The sequence below is a fragment of the Crocuta crocuta genome, unplaced genomic scaffold, assembly GCF_008692635.1.
Source record: "Crocuta crocuta isolate KB4526 unplaced genomic scaffold, BGI_CrCroc_1.0 scaffold559, whole genome shotgun sequence".
Classification (NCBI taxonomy): domain Eukaryota; kingdom Metazoa; phylum Chordata; class Mammalia; order Carnivora; family Hyaenidae; genus Crocuta; species Crocuta crocuta.
The window spans coordinates 678,509-694,476 of record NW_027529454.1 but is presented as its reverse complement, the minus strand read 5'-3'; the positions used below and the strand labels follow the sequence as shown (position 1 = coordinate 694,476).

The following is a 15,968-nucleotide window of genomic DNA, read 5'->3' as shown; positions in this document are numbered from 1 at the left end:
TGAACCTATATGGAATGCTCTACAAGGAATTCTTGCTCATGAAAGGGAGGCTTACTTGGGTATTTAAGTACCTTCCAACTTTATGATTCTATAGTTTAGGGTTTCCTGCAAAAAATACTTACACAGTACAGAGCTTTTAGTATATTTTCAGTGAGAACAATGATTGATTACTACCAAACCCCACTGGGTCATCTCAGGTTGCCCTAGAGATCATTAATTCTTACCTCACTCCTATGAGTCCCTTGTTTTCTTTTTTCATATCAATACTCTATTTAGGGCCAGTTGATCCCATTTCCAAGTGAGCTGGAAGCTCAGGTGTTTGACACAGGATGGGAATACAGGATGCCAGGCCTGACCATGGGGATGAAATGGCTATAGCCACCATGCAAGTTCACCTCTTGGACCTCCCTTCAAGAAATAATCTGCCATTCAGCTGTCAGGAGCAGTGAGCCTCCAGCCCCCAGCTATTAGTGCCTTTAGGCACCTATGGCAAAAAAAGGAACAAAAGAATACATCCCAAAGAAGGAGATTTTGAATCATCAACACATCTGAGGAGCTTGAGAAAGCAAGAAAGAGACCGAAGATGTGGGTGCGCCACAAAGACCAGAGGGCAGCACCTAGGCTTAGAGAAACAAAGCCTGAAATGATCCTTTTTTTTTTTTAATATTTTTTATTTATTTCTAGGAGATAGAGAGAGACAGCGTGAGCAGGGGAGGGTCAGAGAGAGAGGGAGATACAGACTCTGAAACTGGCTCCAGGCTCTGAGCTGGCAGTCAGCACAGAGCCCGACACGGGGCTCGAACCGATGAACCAGGAGATCATGACCTAAGCGAAAGTCGGACGCTTAACCGACTAAGCCACCCAGGCGTCCCAGAGAGCAGCGACTGTGTGGCTGGGAGTCCCCCAGCTCTTTTCATTTCATGATGAAATGATCCTTTAAGGAAAAGAGCTAGGGGACTCCCAGCCACACAGTCGCTGCTCTTCAGAGAGGTACCACCTATTAATGTTTGGCATTTAAAGAGGCCACAGAAAGGAAAGGAAACTGCCTGTGCTCTATCCATCAACACTGACTGTTCCAAAGCACAAAACACAGACATCAGCAATGAGCTTTATAAATGTGGAAGCGCCAACTTTTAGGGAACAGATGATAAAGACAGCCAATATTTATTGCATGCTTAGTATGCATTCAGCACTGTTCACTGTTGTAAGGGCACAGATTATCAGTCTCTGAGGTTCAAGCATCTGGGAGCAGCTTGCTGGATCATTTTGACTCAGGGTCTTTCATGAGGTTGCAGAGAAGTTGACAGCCAGAGTTGCAGTCATTTCCAAACTCACCTGGGGCTGCAGGATCCACATCCAAGATCATTCCTGTGTTTTTTGGCAGGTCTCAGTTCCTTACCATGCTGGCCTCTCCGCAGGGCTATGTGACCTGGCAGCAGGCTGCCCCTGGAGTGAATGATCCAAGACAGAGAGGTCACCGAAGATGGAAGCCACAGTCTTTCATAATTCAATTTCAGAGGTGCAACGCCTTCCTTTATGCCATATCTTATGGCCATACAGCCCAACCCTCCTAGGGTGTAGAACAGCCTTCTACCAGGGTATGGACACAGGACACAGGGGACACTCAGAGTAGCCTGTCTTGGAGGCTGACTGCCACAACCTCTAGAGGAACAGTATGAAGGAGATATTTTACCAATAAGGAAACTGAGGCATGGAGAGGCTGTAAGACAAGTGATGGAGTCACAGTTTCAACTGAGAGTCTACATTCCTCAACATTATGCCTACTGTCTCCCCAAGTAGAAAACCAGGAGGCAGATAAGGATGATGGATGTATTTAAACTTGATTATTGTGGGTGGTTATGAATGCCATAGGTAGTAATCGTTTATACAGAAGTATAGAGCTAAAACAGCAATTCCTCATTATCAGGGATGATCTTTACACCAAGGTACAGATAAAGAATTGTTTTACCACTTAGCAGATAACAAAATAAAATTCAAAAAGCTTAAGTTCTTTGCCCCTAGTTGCACTATCAGTACACAGTGGAGTTAAACTCTGCTCTTCATTCTAAGTACAGGGCTCCAGTCTATACATCGGCTGCTCTTCCCACCACCTCAAAGGATAAATTGGTGTTTCAGATTCTCTGGAGTAATAAATAAGGTAACAAAAATGAAGAAGAACACCTAGAAACCTGTAAATTGATTAGGTATGAGGAAAGAAGGCCTGAAATAAAGGAAGAGAATTTATTGCTTTTTTTCAGTGTTTCTATTTTTTATATATATCTTTATTTTATTTTGAGAGACAGAGGGCGACCAGGAGAGGGGCAGAAAGAGAGGGAGACACAGAATCTGAAGCAGGCTCCAGGCTCTGAGCTGCCAGCACAGAGCCCGACATGGGGCTTGAACCCACAGACTGTGAGATCACGACTTGAGCAGAAGTTGGACGCTTAACTGACTGAGCCACCCAGGTGCCCCCAGGGTTTCTTAAAGTTTAATCTACATACAGAAAAGTGCACAGAAGTGTGTGGCTGGTGGAATTTTGTATAGCAAACAAACCAAATGAAGAAGCAGCCATTACCATTCACCCCCAAATCTCCTTTGTTCTGACTGTCACCAACCCTCACAGAGTAAACACCATGTGGACTTACACAATCATACATTCGTTTCACCTGCTTTTGTAACTTATTTAAATGTAATCTTACACTCTCTGCAACTGGTTCATTTCACTTAATCTTATGTACACGACATTCATCCATACTGTCGCATCTACCTGTTGTCGTGTAGTATTCCAATGCATTACTATCTAATTTATTTATCCACTGTATGAGAGGTTGGCAACCTACATTTGAATTTGGCCCATCTCCTATTTCTATACATCCTACAAGGTAAGAATGAGTTGTGCATTTTTGAAGGCTTAAAAAAATCAATAGCATTATTTACAACAGCCAAGATATGGAAGCAACCCAAGTATCCATAATAGATGGATGGATAAAGAAGATGTGTTGCACACACCCATGGGCACAAGCGCATGCATGCGTGCATGCGCACACACAACACACGCACACTGGGATATTACTCAGTCATAAAAAAGAATGAGATCATACCATGTATGACAACATGGATGGACCTACAGGGTGTTATGCTCAGTGAAATAAGTCAGACACAGAAAGACAAATACCATATGATTTCACTTCTAGTAGAATCTGAAGACCAGAACAAATGAACAAACAACAAAAATAGTTAGGTACAGAGAATAAACTGATGATCACTGGGTATGGGGGGTAAGTGCTATAGAGATTAAGAGGGACAAACTTCTAGTTTTAAAATAAGTCACAGAGATGAAAAGTACAGCAGAGGGAATACAGTTGATAACAGTGTATGACGTTGTATGGTGACAGATGGTGACCACGCTTATCGTGATGAGCACTGAATACAGAATTGTCAAATGCATATGCTGTATACCTGAAACTAATATAACCTATGTTAATCGTACGTCAATAAAAAATTTTAAAAAATGAATGTGCTAAAAATGCAAAAAAAAAAAATAATAAATCCTAAGAATATTGCATGACACATAAAAATTACATGAAATTTACATTTTTGTCCAGAAATAACATTTTATTGGGACAAACTATGCTCTGTCTTTTTCCTACCAGCTACAGCTGCTTTCCCACGACAATGACAGGTAGGCAGGTGCAACAGAGACCTTATCAGCCCTCTGCTGCTTTGTACTGTTGTTGGGACACAACAAAGAGAAATGAAGTAATTATAAGTTGATTTTGCCTCTTGGCCTGCAGAGTCTGAATACTGATGACCTGGCCTTTCACAGAAAAGTTTTGCTGAGATCTGGGCTATTCTGGTGATGGGCATTGGAGCAGTTTCCAGTTGGATGCTATTATAAATAGTGCTGCTTTGAACATTCTGGTTGGTGTTTTTGCTGAACATCTGAGAGTATTTACTTTGGGCACATACCTGGGAGTAGACTTGCCAACTAGTTGATTAGGTTCGGCTTGGAGGGCACTGGCAAAGTAGCTTGTACTCATTTGGCACTCCAGCTAGTTGTGTATAAGAACTCCAAATGCTCCATATTCTCATCAATAATTGAGATCTTCAGTCTCGTTCATTGAACCACCTGGTGAATGGGTAGTGGTCCTGTGAGCATGGTTTTGAAATGATCATTACAACCTCTCATTGTTTAGGCTATGCCAAAAACTGTGCCAATAATTTCACCTCCATTATCACTTTATAGACAAGTCCATTTTACTGATAGTATTCGGCAAGGCTGAGAAACTTGGAGGTCACTCTGATATTAAGCGGCAAAACCAAGACAACCTCAGACCTGACTGACTTCATGGCCTACATCTCTTCTATAGCACCCTGTCGTCCCTCCATGTGACAGTGTGATAAGACATTATGCCCTTGGAGAGTATCAGCCACTGTGGGGTGTTTAACTAGACCTTTGTTAGGAAACTGTTAGGCTTTAAGGGAGCTACAGCAGAGCTACAAAATGCAGGGCTGGGGGAAATATGGGCAAATACACCCCCACTCCTGCTGCCTCCTGCTATGGTGGTTAACTGGATGCTTTTTGTTTCACCCCAGCCCTCTAGCTGGTTATGCGTATTACATGTTCTGACAGCTGAGGCCTGTGGTGAAAAATGATAACAGATTTGTATTCTCAGGATCATCTCCAGATGCTGGCCAGAAGCACCTCTGGATTCATGAAATATTTGCCTTTAGTATTTCTTGAAGATGGATGATTGGGGGAAAAAAAGTTCTAGGAGCATTTCAGTATAAATCATGGGAAATTCCTTCCTTTGGCAATCTGGAATGCATTTCTCTATTTCTTTAAGAAGAATAATGTGTGTATTAATAACTTGGTTGGAATGGAGTCTGGGCCAACATGAGATGATCACGGAAATCATTATTGATGGTTTCTTGTAGCCAAACAATCTGTTCCCCCAAACCTGGAGTCTGTCATCTGCAGGTGAAAGGCCACACTGGAGTCACGTGCATGAATCCCCTCCACTCTATTCCCTCTGCCATTCCTCCACCCAGTTTTCAGATTTGGTTGTTATTGGGGTTTTCTGGTCTGAATTGCAAAACGCTCATAATCAGGTTTATTAACGTTCCTGCTGCTTCTACACAAGCATTGAAGTTGCCACTAGGCTTATCCCTGCTAATGTGGTTATGTCATTGCCTCGATCAAATATTTCTGGGGACTCGCTGTCACCCATAGCAGTGCTTTCCACTCTTTTTTTTTGTTTAATTGAAATATAATTGACATACTTATCTTTTTGATTCCGCACTGCCACACAGGAAAATTGCATTGATTTATGAATATATGTTGTTTACATTTATGTATGAGATGTTAATTTATGAATTTATATATCTCACGTATAAATGTTGAAAATACATATTTCTCTTTAAAATCTTTTTTAATGTTTATTTATTTATTTTTGAGAGAGAGAGAAAGAGAGAGAGAAAGAGAGAGCATGTGTGCACAAATGCAAACAAGCAGGGGAGGGGCAGAGAGAGAGGGAGACAATCCAAAGCACGTTCCAGGCTCTGAGCCGTCAGCACAGAGCCTGATGCGGGGTGCAAACCCATGAACTGTGAGTTATGACCTGAGCCAAAGTCAGATGCTTAATTGACTGGGACACCCAGGCACCCCTGAAAACACATATTTCTTAAAGGATGAGATAATACATACCAAAGGTCAGCAAACTTTGTCTGCAGAGGGCCAGAGTGTAAATATTTTAGGCTTTACAAGCTATAAGGTCTCTATTGCATCTACTCAACTCTGACACTGTAACACAAAAACAGCCATAGGTAAATAAATGAGTTTGGCTGTGTTCCAATGAAACTTTATTTACAAAAATAAGCAGAAGGCCAAATTTGGTCTATGGTCCATATTCATGGATGCCTGGGATACACCTTTGGCCACTCCAGATATGACGTAAAATTGAATTCAGGAACTCAAATACTTCTAACTTTCTTGTTCTATCCCCGATGTCCATCAACTCTGTTCTCCCTGGAACTACAGGGTCCTGTTCTGCAGACAACTCCACTACTACTAATATTTAGGTGAACGCTGGCCCTCTACAAGGCCCAAGTTTGACATGTACAGTCCAAGCACCCACACAGAGAACCTTACTCATCTCTCTTGGCTCCAGAAGGAATTCCCTAGAAGGAAAGCACTGCCCCAACTATGTGTGCCCCTTTCATTCCATTAACACTGTATTACATAGATCTGCTACCACAGCCCCTCAATAGAAAGAAAAGGGAAAGTTCCCCCAAAAGCTATATAAGCAAACAACCTCCTCAGGTATCTTCGACCTTAAAGGTAGCACAAAGAAGGAAGTGATTAACATGTCAGGATCATTTGGGGAAAGGAGAGCAACAGTAGTTATAAAAAGAACATGAGAGGCACCTGGGTGGCTCAGTCAGTTAAGCATCTGACTTCGGCTCAGGACATGATCTTGTGGTTCGTGGGTTCGAGCCCCGCGTAGGGCTCTGTGCTGACAGCTAGCTCAGAGCCTGGAGCCCGCTTCAGATTCTCTGTCTCCCTCTCTCTCTGACCTGCCCCCACTCATGCTGTCTCTCTCTCAGAAATAAATAAAACATTAAAAATTTTTTTTTTAAAAAAGAACATGAGAGATACATTGTCATATATTGCTATGCACCTACTGTGCACACAACACAGGTGCTTTTTTTAAGGCTGCCTTTTTCAAACTTCTTTTAGTACTTTTGTCAGAATGAATGAGCTATTATGTGCTATGATAACAATGCTAAAACCTCAGTAGCTGAAGGAAACAAAGATGGATTTCTTGCTCACACTGCATAGCTATCATGAGGTGGCCCAGAGCTCTCTGCTCCACCCTTTTCCATCAGGGGTACAAGTAAGCTGAGCATCCCCTGACTTTCTCCCATAACAGGGAGAAAGGGAAGTGCTGAATCATGCAATGGTCTTTAACGGTTTCTTCCTGGAAGTGACACACACAGCATTCACTCACATCTAATTTGCGTAAGCAGTAAACTTCAAAGGATTTGATGTGCGATTAGGCTGTGTGCTTGAATTGTACTGCTGGTACTAATTACATGCCACCCTTCTGTAAAAGGATTACATATCCCCACCCACCGTCATCTAACCATAGGTCAAGTGTCCTTCCCCACTGCACTGATACCAGGCTCGGCCAATGAAACAGAAGCGGAAGTGATATGCGTCACATTTGAGCAGAAAATTTAGAACCATCCACATGTGTTTGTTGTTACTGTTTTCTCTTTGTCACAAGAATGATGTGTCCCGAATAGGAGCTGTTCCTACAGCATGAGCTCTAGAATAGGAGCCATGTTCTACCTATAGCTGGCAGTTCTACCTATATATAACACACAAGAGAAATAAATTGTTGTTGCTGTAAACCACTGATAGTGTGGGGCCATTTGGTACAGCAGTATAACCTAGAAAAAGATGGCGAATAGAGAGAAGCACCAGAAATATCAATAAATAGCTCTAATGACTAGCATGGCTGCCAAAATTTTTACTTTATTTTGTGTACACACACACACACACACACTTTTTCAAAGGTCACCCCAAAAGTCTGTCTAAGCACTGCACAAGGAGAGTTCAGTGCCTCTGGATGTGCCTAGTTAGCTAGGCCTACTGAAACAAACAGCAGAGACTCATGATGTGAACAACAGAAATGTATTTTTGCCCAGTTCTGGAGGCTAGAAGTCCAGATCACAGTGATGGCAGGGTTGGTTTCACCCAAGGCCTCTCTCCTTGGCTTGTAGATGGCTGTCATCTCCCTCCCATCATTCCCTTTCCATGGTCTCCCCTCTTGCCAGTCTGGGTCCTAATCTCTTCTTATAAGGATACCAATCATCCTGGATCAGGGCCCATCTATATGATCACATTTTACCCTAATTACCCCTTTAAAGAACTCATCTACAAATACAGTCACATTCTGAGGTGCTGGAGGTTAGGATTTCAACACATGACTTTTAAAGGGACACAGTTCAGCCCATAACACTGGATAACGTGCAGCAATCTCTTCATCAGAGGTGAAAGATGGTATCTTTATTAGGTCCAGATGTGGCTTCTCGTGATCCAAAGACCTCTGTACTATAAAGACAAATTATCTATCCTCCACACACCCAATATACAACAAGATAGGAAAACCACAATAAATAATCCCATTTAGAAAGGGAAACTGTAGGAGACACAGTGCAGACAGTGTCCCATAGTAAATCTGAAACCCTACTGGGCAGAAGTCTTGAAGGTCCCTACTTATGAGTTGGGGATGTGCCTAAATCATGCCCTGACTCCACACCTGAGGAGTAGATCCCTTGTATTTTCTTCTCCATTGTCCTCCTCTGGCCCCTGGAGACTATTCCCTTTCCATCATTCTTCTTGGCCACATCTTAAGTAGGTATTGGGCAATATGTTCTGAGGTTGGTGAGGGGGCAAGGGGCCTAAGCTGTTTTATCAGTCTACTGTCTGCCCAAGAAACTTGGTAACCTCAGGGATTATTTTAAGTTCAGATACTCAGAATCCCTTTTAACACAGAGAAGTTTGTTTTGATGTTGTTGTTATTTGGGGTTATTTTTGCCTGTTTTTGTTGTGTTTTATTTGGCAGTACAACTATATCAAAAGCTTTGTCAGTCTCCCATTTCTTTGATGTCAGTCAGCTTTATATGCAGGTAATTCACAGCCATCACACTGTTGGAGAATTTATTTTGCATGCAAAAAGAACATGAATCTGGGAGCGGTCAAAGAGAGGAGACTTATGAGATGTATTGTGCCCCCTCCCCAAATTCCTGTATTGAATTCCTAAACCCCTTATGAGAAGAGTAGATAAAAACACAGAGGACCAACTAAGCAAAGACACTGACAGAGGATGCTCCTCTACAAGTCAGGAAGAGAGGCCTGAGGAGAAACAACTTCACTAACATCTTGATCTTGGACTTCTATCCCTAGAACTTTGAGAAAAAAAATTCTTGTTGTTGCTGAAGCCACTGTCTGTGGCCCTTTGATGTGGCAGAAAACAGTCCCAACAAAATATCAGCACAAGATTTGAACAGATATTTCATAGAGAAAGAAGTAAGAATTGACATTACATGTATGAAGAGATACTCAACATCCTTATTAGTCAGTCACCAGGGAAATGAAACAAAAAGCATTGATGCCACTCCTCACTAATCTGAATGGCTACAATTATAGACTGCCAGGGGCACCTGGGTTCCTCAGACAGTTAAGCATCCGACTTTGGCTCAGGTCATGATCTCATGGTTCATGGGTTCGAGCCCTGCATCGGGCTCTGTGCTGATGGCTAGCTCAGAGCCTGGAGCGTGTTTCAGATTCTCTATCTCCCTTTCTTTCTGACCCTCCCTGGTTCATGCTGTCTCTCTCTCTCAGAAATAAATAAAACATTAAAAATTAAAAAAAATTATAGACTGCCAATGTCAAGTGTTAGTGGGGAAATGAGAAAGAAGAACTCTCTAACACTGCTAGTGGAAATGCAAAACAATAATTACACCTTAGAAAAGTATTGAGTAGTTTCTTAAAATGTTTAACACCTTTCATAATCTTTAGCCATTCCACTCCTAAGTATTTACTTAAGTAATTAAAACAATTTTTTCAATGTTTATTTTTGAGAGAGAGTACAGGCGGGGGAAGGGCAGAGAGAGACGGAGACACTGAATCTGAAGCAGGCTCCAGGTTAATTGCGAGATCATGACCTGAGCTGAAGTCAGATGCTTAATGGATTGCGCCAGCCCTTAGTCAAGTAATTAAAAAGGAATCAATTACTGATACACACAATGACATGGGAGAATCTCAAAATCAATATGCTAAGTGAATGAATAACAGAATTCCTACTGTATGATTCCTCAAATCAATCCATAGGGACAAAAATAATATCAATGGCTGTCTATAGTTGAGGGGTAGGAGAAGGAATGAACTGCAGAGAAGATTGAGGAATCTTTGGGAGACTATGTAAATGTTCTGTATCTTCATGGGGTTAGTCTCATAGGTACAAACAATTTTCAGCATTCATTAGATGACAAAGTTTTAAGAGATGCAGTGTATTGTAATGCTGTCTATGATCCATTTTGAGTTAATTTTTGTATATAGTAAGACAAAGGTGTCCAACTCCATTCTTTTACATGTAGATATGCAGTTATCCCACTTGGTGAATTAACTCTCCTTTCTCCATTGAGTGGTTTTGACACTCTTATCAAAATTCATTTGACCATAAATTCAAGAGTTTATTTCTGCACCCTTAGTTTTATTCCATTAATCTATATATCCATCCTATACTAGAACCAATCTTCATTTTCTTGCCTATTTGTCCTGGCCAGAAACTCGAATACAATGTTGAATAAATCTACTAAGAGTGAACATTGTTGTCCTGTTCTTGATTTAAGGGACAAAGCATTCATTCTTAATGATGATCTTATGTGCAGGTTTTTGAAGATACCCTTTATCAAGTCAATGGTGATTCTTCCCATCCCTAGTATTTTGAGTTTTTACTACAAATGAATGTTGAATCTTATTAAACCCTTATTTTGCATCTCCTGGAATTATATCTTAAAGTCTTTTATTATGTTACTATGCTGACTTGTATAATTAATTTTCAAATGTTACACCAACCCTGAAATAAACCCCATTTGGTCAGGATGCACTATTCACTATTCTTGGACTCTCTCTTTTTCAGGGTTTTGCCCTAACTCTCCGGTGGTTCTTGTTGCCCCAGAGCTCTTTCAACTGGTTCATTTGGTCAAAACAATGGCAGGGATTTGTATCAAAATTTTTGTCACTTGGTGCCATCTACATCCTGATTGTGGTACCTTCAAAGTAAAGCCACAAATAACAAGGAATGACTCCCATTTGGTTTCCTCATCTCAAGTTTCAATTCCCCTCTAAAATCCGCTGTTTTTGGGGTGCCTGGGTGGCTCAGTCAGTTGAGCGTCTGACTCCGGCTCAGGTGATGATCTCATGGTTCATGGGTTCAAGCTCTTCATCTGGTTCTTTGCTGACAGCTCAGAGCCTGGAGCCTGCTTTGGATTCTGTCTCCACCCCTCTCTCTCTACCCCTCCCCTGCTCATGCTCTGTCTCTCTCTGTCTATGAAAAATATATAAGCATTAAAATTTTTTATTAATCTGTTGCTTTTGTTCAGTCTCCAAAGCTTTTGGTTCTTGTTTTATACTTTTTTTTTTTTTTGAGTTCTGTTGTATGCAACAGATCACTACTTGATCCTGGAGGTGAAATTTTAATTCCATTTTTTAAAAACTTAACAATTTTCATATAGTTTATGTTCAAATGTGTAACTTTAAACTTTGATGAAGTCATTAACTGAGAACAATAAGGATGTTTTCCTATACATGTGAAGTCTGAAATTTTTACTTATGATTCCCAAGCTGTCATCTTATTTCATCCTCAGCATCCAATGTAATTTCCTATTTTGTTTTGGTTTCACAGTATTGAGAAATCTTGATTTATATGGGCATATAGTTGCAAAAATGCAGTTTTTTAAAGAAGAATTTATCTTAGGATATCAATCAGTAAAAAAAGCAGCTTTATTTTGAGGTCTGCATAAAGAGGAGTTAAATTGGCAATGTGATCCACTAATCTAAGATTTTATAAACATTTCATGAAAAGCAGACATCCTCTGTCAAATATATTTGGGGAAATTTGGCTGGCACATTTCTCTAGAGATACTCTGGGGCGAAATCTTTCAAATATAACATATAACTGCCATGTTCCTCAAAATTATTTACCACAGAATCTTTATTTCAAAAACACTTATTAACAAGTATAGGATCAGTGTTAATTTTGGAAAGTAAAGCTACATATAATCCCAAAGGAACAGAGAAAAGGATTTAGCATCTAGTACGGTACCTACCTATTTGGTAGGTACCGTACTAGATGCATATGATTTTATTTAATCCTTATACCATCCAAATGTGGAGGATTTTATTTCCCATGCAAATGAGGAAACTGAAGTTTCCTTAAACTAAACTAAAGTTTAGTTAAAATCCATCACCTCCCATTGTTACAATTTTTTTTCCTGCGATGAGAACTTTTAAGATCTATATACAACACAGTACTGTTGCCTGCAGTCACCGTGCTATACAGTATATCCACAGGGCTTATTTACTTTATATCTGGAGGTTTGCACCTTTTGACAACCCTCTTCCATTTCCCCAAATCCTATCTCTGGCAACCACCCATCTTTTCTCTGTTTCTATGAGTCCATGGATTTTTACGTTCTATGTATAAGTGGGATCATACAGTAGTTGACTTTCTCTGACTTAGTTAACTTAGCATAATGCCCTCCAAATTCATCCATGTGTCCCAAATAGCAGGGTTTCCTTCTTTTTTATGGCTGAATAATATTGCATTGAATATGTATACCACATTTACTTCATCCATTCATCCATCAGTGGAAACTTAGTTTGCATATCTTGGCTATTGTGAATAATGCTGCAATAAACATGAGAGATGCAGATTATCTTTTCAATACCCTGTGTGTGTGGGGGGGGCAGGGTGAGAAAGAGAGAGAGAGAGAGAGAGAATACAGACTCATACCCCACAGGGCTGGCAGTGTCCTGGCATAGCCAAGGCCTATTACTCTCAGTGCCACCCAAGCACAAAAGTGGACTGAGTGGTAATGGAGCTAAACACTGGCCAGAAGCTCAAAAATTCTCAGAGTAGTAGTCAAGGAAGCCGACCAGTACTGTTATGGAGAACAGCCTACATAGTGGCCAGCAAGATGAGGCTGAGCAACTGAAATAAGAGAGTTGAGCAAATAAAGAGGGAATTCAGCAGCAGTCTGAATAGTCGGGGAGGTCAGGAACAGACAGACCGAAGAAGGACAAAAGTGAGAATGAAGTTAATTCAAGACTAAGGTCATTTTACAAGAGGATTAGAATCTTGTATAGAAATGAGTATAACTATTTTAATGGACTGTTTAAGAAAATATATAGTATAATAAAAAATAATTAATTTTCAAAAGAGATCTGGGGAAAAGAAATGCTAAATGATGTCATAGGAGGGAGTGAAGGCTTTCAGCCAGAGCAGCCATGGGGGCCTCCTTGAAGAGAGGTCACCTATAAATCAAATCTTGAAATTAGGAGGATTCAAATAGGTGAAGGAAGGAGGGAAAACTTTTATATGATAATAGTTATACACCTATCAATTTTATCCATACCTATCAGATGCCACATTTGTATCCTCACCAGTATAAAACTTCCAAGGACAGTAATTTGTGGTTTTCAAATTTTATTGAGGACCTACTATGTTAAAAGTCTCAAAAAAATATCATTGATGTTTCTGCAGTTTAAAGCATCATGATTCATTTTACTTTTATACTTCAAGTAAGTTGAGCAAACATCTTTTACATGTTCAGTTTCTTACCATTTTTATATACAAAGTAGACTTTTCAGGGTAGAGAAGAAATTAGACACAGTGCACAAGTTCCTGGCTGCAGAATCACTTTCCACTCTAAAATTATCTTTGCGAGACAAGTGACAATGTATCTCACTAAAATGTTTTAAAGTGGAAACTTGATTTTTTCCAAAGTCTTTTGACTTCTAATGAAATATTTTCCCAGCCTGGACATTTATAAAACCACAATCTACTTCCAATCATTAACACTGTACCAGCAATCTTTGCAAGGTTCTCAAAGACAAAACCTGTATCTTATCCATATATTTGTTTAAAGTAAAGATCATTTACCTTATGAAGTGATTAAATTCAGAAAAATAGAGGAAATGGCATGTAGTCTTAATATCCAGGAATAACATTTGTTAAGAGTTTGTTCTATTTCCTTCCAGGCTGTTTCCATGGCATGTATTTTTCTTTTTACAAAATTTTGATTAAATATTATATTTAAAATATATATTGGAGAATTAAAAATATTCCATCTGCATTTTCTGATTACTATTACAGGCTAATTTTAGGGAATTCAGAAGTTTTGAAGAGTATAAAAAAACATAAATGATGTGAAACCCATTTATCCCAAGATGAAATATATATTTTAGCTTATTACTTTAAGAGTTTGCTCTTTTTTTAAACCTAGTTAAATTTATGTTGTGTTATGAAGATTTTTAAGCATAATTAACACTGAGACACTTCATGGAGAGAACTTGGATGTGTGATTATTTGGAAAGGGTCTTGGCAAATGATGAGATCTAGAACTAACCGCTTTCTCAGTATTTCCCAATAATAATAATAAAAAAAAAACTTGAGTCATTTAATGTGAGTTTTTAACTTACAGAGAAAAATGTAAAATGTCATAACAATAAAAAGAAATATATACTTATACAGAGCAGCATTAAACCATTTAGTTGGTATCCTCCTTGCTTGCTGTAGAGCAGGGAAGTTATTTTCTTCTAAGAGTAACCAGCACACCTCAAGTTACCCAACATGCAATAGCTTATCTGCTTTTACTGTTAATTTAACTGAGGCAATTTTAAAGATCTCATTGATTTTATTCAGTGATTCATAAATCAGGCAGCACCCAATCTAGCAGGTAGAAAGGAGCTGAGGAGCTGTACAAAATGAAAGACTTTTATAGGTGGAAGAGAGCAAGAACAAAGAAGTTATACTAAGCAAAAAAGTAGATTGGTTATGGTAAGGTTACTTTCCTTTAGAAGTTGGCAGGGGTGTAATGGGAAAATTATCTAACTATTCTGATCAGGTGATTCCTGATTCGTTTAAGATTCCATCTCTAGGAAAACCAAAACTGTAATTTAGTCTCAGTTTGCTGACGTGGGGCTCAGCATAAGTAACTCCATTTGAGTCTGTTGCCTTTTNGCTTAATGGATTGCGCCAGCCCTTAGTCAAGTAATTAAAAAGGAATGAATTACTGATACACACAATGACATTGGAGAATCTCAAAATCAATATGCTAAGTGAATGACNCTCAAACCCACAAACCGTGAGATGATGACCTGAGCCGAAGTCGGATGCTCAACCGACTGAGCCACCCAGGTGCCCCGAGGCTGTTGTCTTGTGTATAGCATTAGCAAATGTACAGTTGCTTTGTGCTCCCTGACTATAAGAAATGTCTACTGAATTGCAGAGTGAAGATGAAGGATATAATAGGAAAAACCCATTTCTAGTACTAGGGATTTACAACAACAAAAATGAGAATACGTTAATAATATCTATCATTTTGGAGTGCACACTGTTTGCCAGGGACTGTGCTAACAACTCCATATGCATTATGACTTCTATCCACTAATGCATTCAATATATGTGGGCTACCTGCTGACTCTGGGAATGCTATAATGGGAAAAGAACCCATCTGAGAAGGACCTTGATTTGCTTTCACAGAACTTAAAGATTAAGTGGAGAAGGCAGATGTAAGGTGATGCTGGTATAATTGAAGGCCACAGGGCAAGAGGGGACAACCTATACTTTGGGTGCTAACTGTTCAAAAAAGGTTTGAGAGACTTAGTGAGGGATTTACTTGGCAGAGTGGGCACTGGGCTTCATGCAGAAGGCATGATTCACTTAAGCCAAGGTGTGGGAACCCCAGCAGCTTCAGTGTATGCACCCCGTGGCCTGGCTTAGTTGTCACTTCAAAGGAATAAACAATTCCCACAGGAGGACTGGGGCTGGACTGGACTGTACCCAGTCCCTGGGGTGGAGAATGGGAACACTGGGAACCAACACACTGGGTGCGGCAGTGACCCATGTCACATGCTACCAGCCAGCACAGGAGGAGTACTTAGGAGGTGTCCAACCTTTGACATTGTTATCTTAAATCCACAATGCCTCATCTGCAATTGTGAAATTCATGAAACTTTGAAGAATTGAAGGGGCTGTTTTGTTTGCAAGTGGCACACTCATTTGGCGGTAAAACCCATCCTAAATTTATGTGAGGTAATGTGTTGTCTTCATATATTTCTCACAGAGCATCAATTCAAACATTTTGCTTTGGAAAGAAAGAGACAAAGAATG

At 40.0% G+C, this 15,968-nt stretch overlaps 1 long non-coding RNA gene across 3 annotated transcripts in view; it reads right to left on the bottom strand.

The window, feature by feature from the left end:
• LOC144228844 (uncharacterized) overlaps nucleotides 1-15,968 on the bottom strand; it is a 126,885-nt gene that overhangs the window by 25,085 nt on the left and 85,832 nt on the right. For 2 of the 3 annotated variants that reach the window (XR_013334284.1, XR_013334285.1), the window contains exons 2-3: nucleotides 3,970-4,129; nucleotides 1,336-1,446 (exon numbers count right to left, since the gene is read on the bottom strand). This is a non-coding gene — a long non-coding RNA (uncharacterized LOC144228844). The remainder of the gene's footprint in view (nucleotides 1-1,335; nucleotides 1,447-3,969; nucleotides 4,130-15,968) is intronic. The other variant, XR_013334286.1, reaches the window with a different exon arrangement.